This window comes from Macrotis lagotis, chromosome 1 (assembly GCF_037893015.1).
Source record: "Macrotis lagotis isolate mMagLag1 chromosome 1, bilby.v1.9.chrom.fasta, whole genome shotgun sequence".
NCBI lineage: Eukaryota > Metazoa > Chordata > Mammalia > Peramelemorphia > Peramelidae > Macrotis > Macrotis lagotis.
Window position 1 is genome coordinate 474,438,485 of NC_133658.1, and position 10,770 is coordinate 474,449,254.

Sequence of the window (10,770 nt, forward strand, 5' to 3'; positions counted from 1 at the left end):
ATCATAATAAAAATTGTCCAGGTTAATTAGAACCAAAGAGCAAAATGAATGAAAATTTAAAGAATCTACAAAGGGGAAGCTAGGTGGCGCAGTGAATAGAGGACCAGCCCTGGAGTCAGGAGTACCTGAGTTCAAATCCGGCCTCAGACACTTAATAAGTACCAAGTTGTGTGGCCTTGGGCAAGTCACTTAACCCCATTTGCCTTGCACAAGGGAAAAAAAAAGAATCTACTGAAACTACAAAAATTTCAGGAATGTCTCAGTTAAAATCTATTGCTCTCATTGGGATTTGGGGTTGCCAATTAAAGATAGAAATAGAAGGTTACTGAAAGATGAAGAAATTCGAGCACTCCTTGGGATTTTACAACTGATCAGGGGATTTCTGGCCAAGATGGCGGAGAGAAGACAGGCACAGTTCTAAAGTCTCCTGATCTCTTCCCCATCTATCACATGAAACAAACCTCTTAAAAGAAATCCGACCCACAAAACCCAGAAAGAAAAGCCAGGAGAAATAACATCTACCTCAGGATTCGTCTCTGGCAGCAGCGCAGGACAAATTCGGGTGAGTGAGTCTGGGCTCAGAGGGAGGATCAGCCCCAGATCAGCCAGATTAGCAGCTGAATTGGAACCTGGAGTCTGAGGGCCTGAGAGCTGGACCTGCTGGATCAGTGGGGCTAGATGGCAGGGGCTTGAGTCAACTAGGGAACAGAGGCACTGGTGTTGGTGCTGTCCCCCTGGAGCTTGGGGACGGGGCTGGGGGGAGAGTTCTCGTGCAGGAGAGCTGTGGACACCATCCCTGGGCTCCTCTGGTCTTAGGAACACAGTCCCATTACAGCTCAAACCTCCTCCCAAACAAACAAATGCAAACTACTTCTGCCTCAGGCCCAGGAGTGTGAGCAGAAGAACCAGCCCAGTTCAGGAATGATCTCAGGCCAGGGAAAAGCCCACCATTGATTGAACACAAAAGAATTCAATAGCTCCAACTCCTCCCTTCAAGCAAAGGGAGAAGGCCTCAATCAAGGTCACAGACACTCCAGAGAAAGCAACCAACACCTCCTACTGGCCAGCCAGAGAAACTGCACTCAGTGAGTAAAGCCTTTAGCGATCCCAAGCCCTGGTGAACCAGCCCCCCCACAACTCTTAGAAAAATGAAGAAGGGTCAGCGGAAAAGTGGATCCATAGAAAAATTCCTGGAAGGGAAAGACCCTAACTCAAAGAGACCTGGAACCTCTGAGGAGAATGCAATCTGGTCTCCAGCACAGAAAGACTTCCTTGAAGAAATAAGGAAGGAGCTTAAAAATTTGGGACAGACAATTAATACCTTGCAACAAGAAAACAAAAACTTTAGAAAGTACAATTGGACAAATACAGAAGGAGAATAAATCTCTCAGACCATCAATTGGGCAATTATAAAATGAGAATAAATCTCTCAGATCCTCAATTGGACAAATGCAAAAAGAAATTAATTCTCTCAAAACCTCAATAGATCAAATGGAAAGCTCTTTCAAAAGTAGAATTGACCAATTGGAAAAGGAGTTGCAAAAAGTTAATGAAGAAAACTCCTCTCCCCAAAAAAAGAATGGAGTCTACAGAAACTAATGGCTCCATGAGACAGCAAGAGTCAGCTAAACAAAATCAAAAAATGAAAAAATAGAAGCAAATGTAAAATACCTCATCAACAAAACCACTGACATCAAGAATAGATCGAGGAGGAGCAACCTGAAAATTATAGGACTTCCTGAAAACATTGAAGAGAAAAAAAGCCTGGACTTAATATTACAGGATCTAGTGATGGAAAACTGCCCTGATATCATGGAATCAGAGGGCAAAGTAGTTATGGAAAGAGTACATCGATCCACACCAGAAAAAGATCCTAAAATGAAAACACCAAGGAATGTTGTGGCCAAACTCCAGAACTATCTGATAAAAGAGAAAATCCTGCAAGCAGCCAGAAAGAAACAACTTAAATATCAAGGAGCCACAGAAAGGATCATTCAGGACCTGGCTGCATCACTATTAAGGGATCGAAGGGCCTGGAACGAGATATTTCAAAGAGCAAGGGAGCTTGGAATGTAGCCAAGAATCTACTTTCCTGCAAAGTTGAGCCTTCCCTAACAGGGAAAAAGATAGACATTTAACGAACTGGAAGAATTCCAAATATTTCTGATGAAAAGACCAGAGCGAAACAGAAAATTTGGACATCAAACAGGAGGTTCAAGAGACACATGAAAAGGTAAAAAAAAGGGGGGGTGGTAAAAGGGAAAAGAAAGCAATCCAGTAAGTTGAAACTGGCTATATCCCAGCATGGGGGGGGGGGGGAGATTCTCATAAATCTTGAGAACTGTAACTCTAACAGAGAGAATACACCTAGCCAGAAATGATGGACATTCATGACCTATCCATGAGACTGCTATCTAATGGGATATAACTGGCTTTAACCCCACTTGGGAGAAAAACTGATAACTCTCAGGTATTTTGACTCTATTCAATAGAATATACTGAACTAGAAAGGACAGACACTCAGAATTTTCTATGACTTAGAATGATCTAATAAAACACTACCTCCTTAAAAAAGGGGACAGGAAAGAGACTGGAGGAGGGAGGGGATTGAATGGGGTAAATCTCATTACACTAAGAGGTACCAAAAACCTATGGTAATAGAGGGGAAGAAGGGAGCAGAGGAGAAACACCTGAATCTTCTTCTCATCAGACTTGGCTTAAAGTCAACCTACACATACTCAGTTAACTTATAAAACATCTAACCTTTCAAGTATTAAAAGGGGAAAAGGGGAGGGGGGATGGAGAAAGGGAAGGGGAGTGGGGGAAAAAGGGGGAAATAACAAAAGGAAGGGAAGGGAAAAAGGGAAAGGGGAAAGAAAGGGGTAGGGTGTGATATAGGAGGGAAAACACACTGAAGGGGGTGGTATTCAGAAACAAAATACTGGGGAATATGGATAAGGGGGGGAAGGGGGAAAAGTACAAACAGAGGGAAGATAGCATGGAGGGCAATAAAGAATTAGTAATCATAACCTTGAATGTGAATGGGATGAATTCTCCCTTAAAATGTAAGCAAATAGCAGAGTAGATTAAAAGCCAGAATCCTTCAATATGCTGCTTACAAGAAACTCATTTGAAGCAGAGAGATGCATATAAAAGTGAAACGTTGGAGCAAAATATATTTTGCTTCAGCTGAAGTAAAAAAAGCAGGGATAGCAATCCTTATCTCAGACAAAGCAGCAGCAAAAATAGATAGTGTTAAAAGAGATAAGGAAGGAAAATTTATCCTCCTAAAAGGTACCATAGACAATAAAGTTATTTCAATACTGAATATATATGCACCCAGTGGGACAGCACCCAGATTCTTAGAGGAGAAGCTGAAAGAACTACAGGAAGACATAGACTGCAAAACTCTACTAGTGGGAGACCTCAACCTCCTACTTTGAGATCTAGATAAATTGCATCATAAAATAAACAAGAAAGAAGTTAAGGAGGTAAATAGATTGTTAGAAAAATTAGATATGGTAGACATATGGAGGAAACTGAATGGGGATAGAAAGGAATATACCTTTTTCTCTGCAGTACATGGAACTTATACAAAAATTGACCATGTACTAGGACATAAAAACCTAATGATCAACTGCAGAAAGGCAGAAATAGTGAATACATCTTTCTCAGATCACAATGCAATAAAAGTCATATGCAATACTGGGCAAAGGAGATATAGACCCAGAACAAATTAGAAACTGAATAACCTTATTTTAAAAAATGAGTAGACCAAAAAACAAATTATAGAAAGAATTAACCATTTTATCCTAGATAATGATAATAATGAAACAACATACCAAAACTCTCAGGGGATATATTATAGCTCTAAATGCTTACATGAATAAGTTGGAGAAAGAGGAAATCAATGAATTAAACATGCAACTAAAAAAATTAGAGAAAGAACAAATCAAACACCCCCAATTAAATACCGAATTAGAAAAATTAAAGGAGAAATTAATAAAGGCAAAAGCAAAAAATCTATTGAATTAATAAATAAAACCAAAAGTTGGTATTATGAAAGAACCAACAAAATTTATAAACCTCTGGTCAATTTTATTAAAAAAAAGAAAGAAGAAAACCAAATTGCTAGTATCATAAATGAAAAAGGTGAACACCACCAATCAGGACAAAATTAAAGTAATAATTCGAAAATTATTTTGCCCAACTCTATGCCAATAAATCTGATAATCTAAGTGAAATGGATGAATATTTACAAAAATATAAGTTGCCCAGGTTAAATGAAGAAGAGATTAAATACCTAAACAACCCTAGCTCAGAAAAAGAAATTCAGCAAGCCAACATTGAACTCCCTAAAAAAAAAATCTCCAGGGCCTGATGGATTCACAAGTGAATTCTACCAAACATTTAAGGAACAATTGGTTCCAATCCTATATAAACTCTTTGGAAAAATAGGGAAAGATGGAACTCTGCCTAACTCTTTCTATGAAACCAATATGGTACTGTTACCTAAACCAGGAAGAGGTAAAAACAGAGAAAGAAAATTATAGACCTATTTCCCTGATGAATATAGATGCAAAAATCCTAAATAAAATCTTAGCAAAATGATTACAACAAGTCATCACTAGGATAATACATTATGATCAAATAGGAGTTATTCCAGGAATGCAGGGTTGGTTCAATATTAGGAAAACTGTTAGTATGCTCAATTATATCAACAACAAACCTATCAGAAACCATATGATCATATCAATAGATGCTGAAAAAGCTTTTGACAAAATACAGCATCCATTCCTATTAACAACACTAGAGAGTGTAGGAATAAATGGACTGTTCCTTAAAATAATTAGCACTATCTATTTGAAACCATCAACAAACATTATATGCAATGGGGAGAGGCTAGAGGCATTCCCAATAATATCAGGAGTGAAACAAGGGTGCCCATTATCACCACTACTATTCAACATTGTATTAGAAATGTTAGCACCAGCAATTAGAGATGAAAAAGAAATTTAAGGAATTAGAATTGGGAAAGAAGAGACAAAACTCTCACTCTTTGCAGATGACATGATGCTCTACCTAGAGAATCCCAAGAAATCATCCAAAAAACTACTGGAAACAATTAGCAATTTTACCAAAGTTGCAGGTTATAAAATAAACCCTCATAAATCCTCAACTTTTCTATATATGTCTAGCAAGAAACAGCAGGAAGAGCTAGAAAGAGAAATCCCATTCAAAGTAACCTCAGACAATATAAAATATTTGGGAGTCTATTTGCCAAGACAGACTCAGAATCTTTTTGAAAACAATTATAAAACACTTTTCACACAAATTAAATCAGATTTAAATAACTGGGCAAATATCAACTGCTCATGGATAGGTAGAGCTAATATAATAAAAATGACAATTCTACCAAAACTAAACTATCTGTTTAGTGCCCTACCAATCAAAATTCCAAAAAATTACTTTAACGAGTTAGAAAAAAATTGTAAGTAAATTCATATGTAGAAATAAAAAGTCAAGAATTGCCAGGAGCTTAATGAAAAAAAGTGCAAAAGAAGGTGGCTTAGCCCTACCTCATCTAAAATTATATTATAAAGCATCAGTCATCAAAACTGTTTGGTATTGGCTAAGAAATAGAGTGGTGGACCAGTGGAATAGACTAGGTGTAAAAACAGGAGATGATTATAGTAATCTGTTGTTTGATAAACCCAAAGAGTCTGGCCATTGGGATAAAAACTCCCTCTTTGATAAAAATTGCTGTGATAATTGGAAGTTAGTATGGAAGAAACTTAGATTAGACCAACACCTCACACTGTTTACCAAGATAAGATCCAAATGGTTACAGGACATAGACATAAAAAAACAAAACTATAAGCAAATTAGAAGGTCAAGGACTAGTCTACCTGTCAGATCTATGGAAATGGGAGCAGTTTATGACTAAGGAAGAGTTGGAGAACATCACCAAAAAACAATTAGATGATTTTGATTACATTAAATTAAAAAGCTTTTGCACAGATAAAACCAATGTAACCAAGATCAAAAGAAATGTAGTAAATTGGGAAACAATCTTTACAACTAATGATTCTGACAAAGGACTCATTTCTAAAATATACAGAGAACTGAGTCAGATTTTTTAAAAAAAGCCAAAAAAAACCTGCTCAGGATTTTATTATAAATTATTACAAAGTAAACAATGTAAAATATTTCTCTTCCTGGGGAAGCAACAGGCACTTTAGGACAGGGTGAAGTTCCAGTGAGAGTGAGTGAGAAAGAAGATAGAGAAAGAGAGAGAGAGAGAGCGCTCCAGTCACATGGCAAGGGGGTCCATGGTGAATCACCAGGGACTAGACCACATAGCCTAGGAAGGAAAAAGAGAAGACTATTCTGTAGGGTGGAAGGTAGAGTCAAGAAGAAGCAAGAAGGGGTGATGCTTCCTCCTAAATACATTTCTGTAGTAGGTTGGACAAGGAGTGGCACTGAGGGAGTGGTCTAGCACCTTGCTCAGGCATTCTCCAGGTATTCTACTGGTCCTTCCTGTCCCAAGGTACATGACCTCTAAATTCAACATGTCACTTTCTATAAATCCATCATCAATGGGCAAGATCAAGTAACTGGGAACTGGAAGCTGGATGAAGAAGAAATGAGGAGGGGGTACAAATTTTACATTTAACAATGAAACTATAGAGGTCAATTTACATCTCAAGAGCAAAGAGCCTTCCACCCTTTAACAAGATTTAATAGCATTAAAGAATACAGAACTTGTTTCTGATTATAAATTTTCTCCATTCATAATTCTCTGTATCACTATCATTCTAACTTTGAAGAAAAAAAACACTGCAAACAGTTAAATTGAAAGAGATCAACTACCAAGGTTACATAGTCTGGATCACATAAGAACTAGCAGCAACCATATAGTAGAGAAAAATCATAGACAACAATATATCAAAATATGTATGCTTACAGTCAATTATAACTCTACAAAACCAAGTGTAAACCTGCAGAAGGGAAATGAATCTTAAATAGAATAAAGGAATTTCAAGTATTATTGATTTTTTTTAAAGGTAAGAAACAATAACTCAGGCCTCAACAAAAAACTAGAAAGCTATAAAATACATTTGAGCAATTATAGAAAGCTCAATGATAATGAAGCTTCTACATTTTAAATGAAGAGACATATGTCCAATCAAAATCCAAAGGACTTCTAAGTTATCAGAAGGATTTAAATAAGATGAAGCAGTTAACTACGGATGGATTTGTTCTCATCTGATAGTTTCAAAAAGAGACAAAAGAGGAGAAAAGGAATAGACTAAGGATGAAATGAGAAAGAAAGTAGGGTGACTTCACTACTTTTCATGGCTACAGAGTGTAAAATGGGTAAATAAACTTAGGAGAAAAGGTATAAACCTTACTTATAGCTGACCCAGAAAAAGTATTGTACTTTTAAATATTACATATAATCACTCAGTAGAAATGTATTAAATTTAACTGGAATACACCTGGGAACAGAGAGTAAAGAGGTGAATTTATGAGGCAAGATAGGGTTGTTGAAGAAATGCTCACAATCCAGACAACTGCAGCTTCAAAGGATAAATTGTAGGGAGAGAGGGATTAAGAAATAGTAATCCACTCTGAATAGGGAGAAGTGAAAAGGAGCAATTAAGGGGGAATTGATAGTCTCAAAGCTAGATACCTAGTGTTGGCAAGACTAATCTTCCCAGCCTCATTGAAAATTCATTGCCCCACTAATCCTCTCCAAATGATTCAAATAAACCTGTCTGTTCTCCTTATATGGGCCACTTTATTTCCTATCTACATACCTTTTAACAGATACCTCCCAGGTCTGGAATGTACTGCTTTACATCATAAAATCTCTCTCTCTTTAACCTCAAGCTCTGTCTTGTCTGAAGCTTTTAGTGATCCTCCTCATTTGTTATTGCCCTCCTCAAATTAACTATTTACATATTACATATGCTGTAAATATACTTGTCTTCTTCATTCAATATATTTTATGAGTAGAGATTGTTTCATTTTTTTGGACATGTATTCTCAGACCTACCATAGAGGCTGGCATATAAGTAGGTGTTTAACGTACTTGTTGTCATGCACCTTTTTTTTTGCCACCTACTTCTCTGTAAAGAAAGTGAAAAAAGATAAGGTATAAAATGATATGATTGAAAGAATACATAATCAACAGTAATAACTCTGAAAATTATGAGAAACTACTTTGACTCATTATATATCAACATATTTTATAATTTAAATGAGATAAATGAATATCCACAAAAATACAAAATATCCATATTGACAGAATAAGATATGGAGAATTTAAATCTCCTAATATCTGGGGGGGGGGGGCAGAAGGGATTGAACAAGGTATAAATCCTAAAGAAAAAACCCATCACAATACCAGATTGACATAAGGAATGAAAGGTTGGGTTCAATATTAGGAAATATATAAACAAAATAGAACACCTTAATAACCAAAATAGTAAAAAAACACATGACTACATCAATACATGGAGACTAAGCATGCGTCCAGGCACCAGACTTGCCTAGGGAGTGCTTGTGGTCAACCACAGACCAGAGCACAGGCAGGAGACAAAAAGTTGAAAAATAGAAAAAAAATATATCAAAAAAAAACCCCAACTGACCTGAAAAATCAATGAAGGAGAAAAAAATGTAAGAATTATTGGAATTCCTGAAAGAGAAGAAAAGCACCTAGAAATCATATTTCAAGAAATATAAATGAAAATGACCAGATCTCCTAGAATCTGAAGGCAAAATAGGAAAAGAAAAAATTCATCAGTCATTTCTGAAATGAGTTCAAATACAACACCTATTTCATCCCTAAAAATATTAAAAGGTGAAAAGAAAAATTGATCTTTCCTGAGTATGGAAAATAATATCCATTTAAAATCAAAAGATGAAGAAGGAAACAGTGCAGTTGAGTTCCCTTTCCTCCAACCTCAAAAAAGAAAGAAAGAAAGAAAGAAAGAAAGAAAGAAAGAAAGAAAGAAAGAAAGAAAGAAAGAAAGAAAGAAAGAAAGAAAGGAAGGAAGGAAGGAAGGAAGAAAGAAAGAAAGAAAAAAGTCCCCTCCCAAGAGATTTAGAAAGCACAAGTCCAAATCCTGATGGGAAAGTTCCAAGAAAAAGTCACAGTAAGTCTTTTTTTCAGTCCAGATCAACCTAGAGAGATAGTCAAAGAGGTAGTCAGACACTGGGAACTAGGTCTAGGACCAGCCCCTTAAGGAGAGGTTGTACACAGGGCAAACTCCAAAGTGGAGTAACCCCCCCCCCACCCCGAACGGGAATAGGACTTTGTATGGAAACAAGTGCCAACAAATAGTTTTCTTGTACAAAATTCAGATTCTAATCAGAGATTTGGGGTGGCCTGTAGAATAGCAACTGCGCCCAGGTATGGCAGGGGTTTGGGGGTAAACTGACAGTGACTGCAGGAAGTGGACTCAGAGGAAAAAGTTTATAAGCAAAGAATAGCTGGGTGACATGCTAGGAGCATAGCACTCTTAGTTTGAGCTCTGAGTCCAGACTAAATGAAGCATATGGAGGCATGACCAGGACAGCAATCCCAAACCAAAGGGAAACCCACAGTTCTGCGGCTCTGAAGCATAGGAAGCATATGAATAAAACTTAATAGCTGAGTTCAATAGCAAGTCTACTGATGTTCAGACACAAATCCAAGAAAGGGATTTTCTGAGGCAAATTGAAAAGCAGCAATCAGTCTTTGCCCTGGATTAGAACATTTAGGTAACACTGAAAGTTTAAAGGTCTCTAGTCTGAACTATCCCTGAGATTCTGTAGTTGAACAACACTCAATACCCAAATAATTTTGTTGTTGTTGCTGTTCATTGATTTCATTTGTGTCTGACTCTTTGGGATTCCATTTGGGGTTTTCTTGGCAGATATACTGGAGTGGTTTATTATTTCCTTTTCCAGTTGAGGAACTGAAGCAAACAAGTGAAGTGATTTCCCAGGATCACAAAACTAGTAAATGTCTTTGGACCTAGATTTGGAATGAGGAAGATAAATCAGTCTGATACTCTATCCACTGTGCCATCTAGCTGCCCTACCCTCATAATATCACCAATTTAATGTCCCACACAAGCCCAACTCAAACCTTCTTTCCAAAAGTCTGGCAGAGAGCCTGCCTGGTTCTAACATAAAATTCATGTCAGAAAGTAGCCTGGAAGAAAGAGCAAAAAACCCAAAATTTCATCATAAAAAAGCCATTGTGGTGATAGGGACACTTGAGACCAAAACTCAGAAGAATAATGTGACTCCAAATCATCAATAAGCAAAGCCTTAAAGAAAAACACAACTTTGGCATAAATTCACTTAAAATTCCTGGAAGAGATTAGACAAGAGTTGTTTTTTTAAAGAGGTTGTGTCTCTGTGTGTGTGTGTGTGTGTGTGTGTGTGTGTGTGTGTGTGTTTATACCCAATTTCCCCATTTTGGGGGAATGTGGGGGTCTAAAAACTGGGAGTCTTATACAGTAGTTGTAGATTTTTTTACTTGCATTTCACACTTTTTTGCACTTGTCTTTACACTCATTGTTTCTCATTTGTTACTGGTATTTTAGGTTACATTTTGCCATGTTCTGCCCAGAGATGGCTTTGAAAAGATTTTCATACTGTGTTGAATTCAAGTTCAAAGTTTGCAAAAATGAATGGAAATTATGCTGCTGAACATAAGCTTGGTCCTCCTCCAGCTGAGAAAACAATTTGAGACTGGCTACAGGAAGAAGA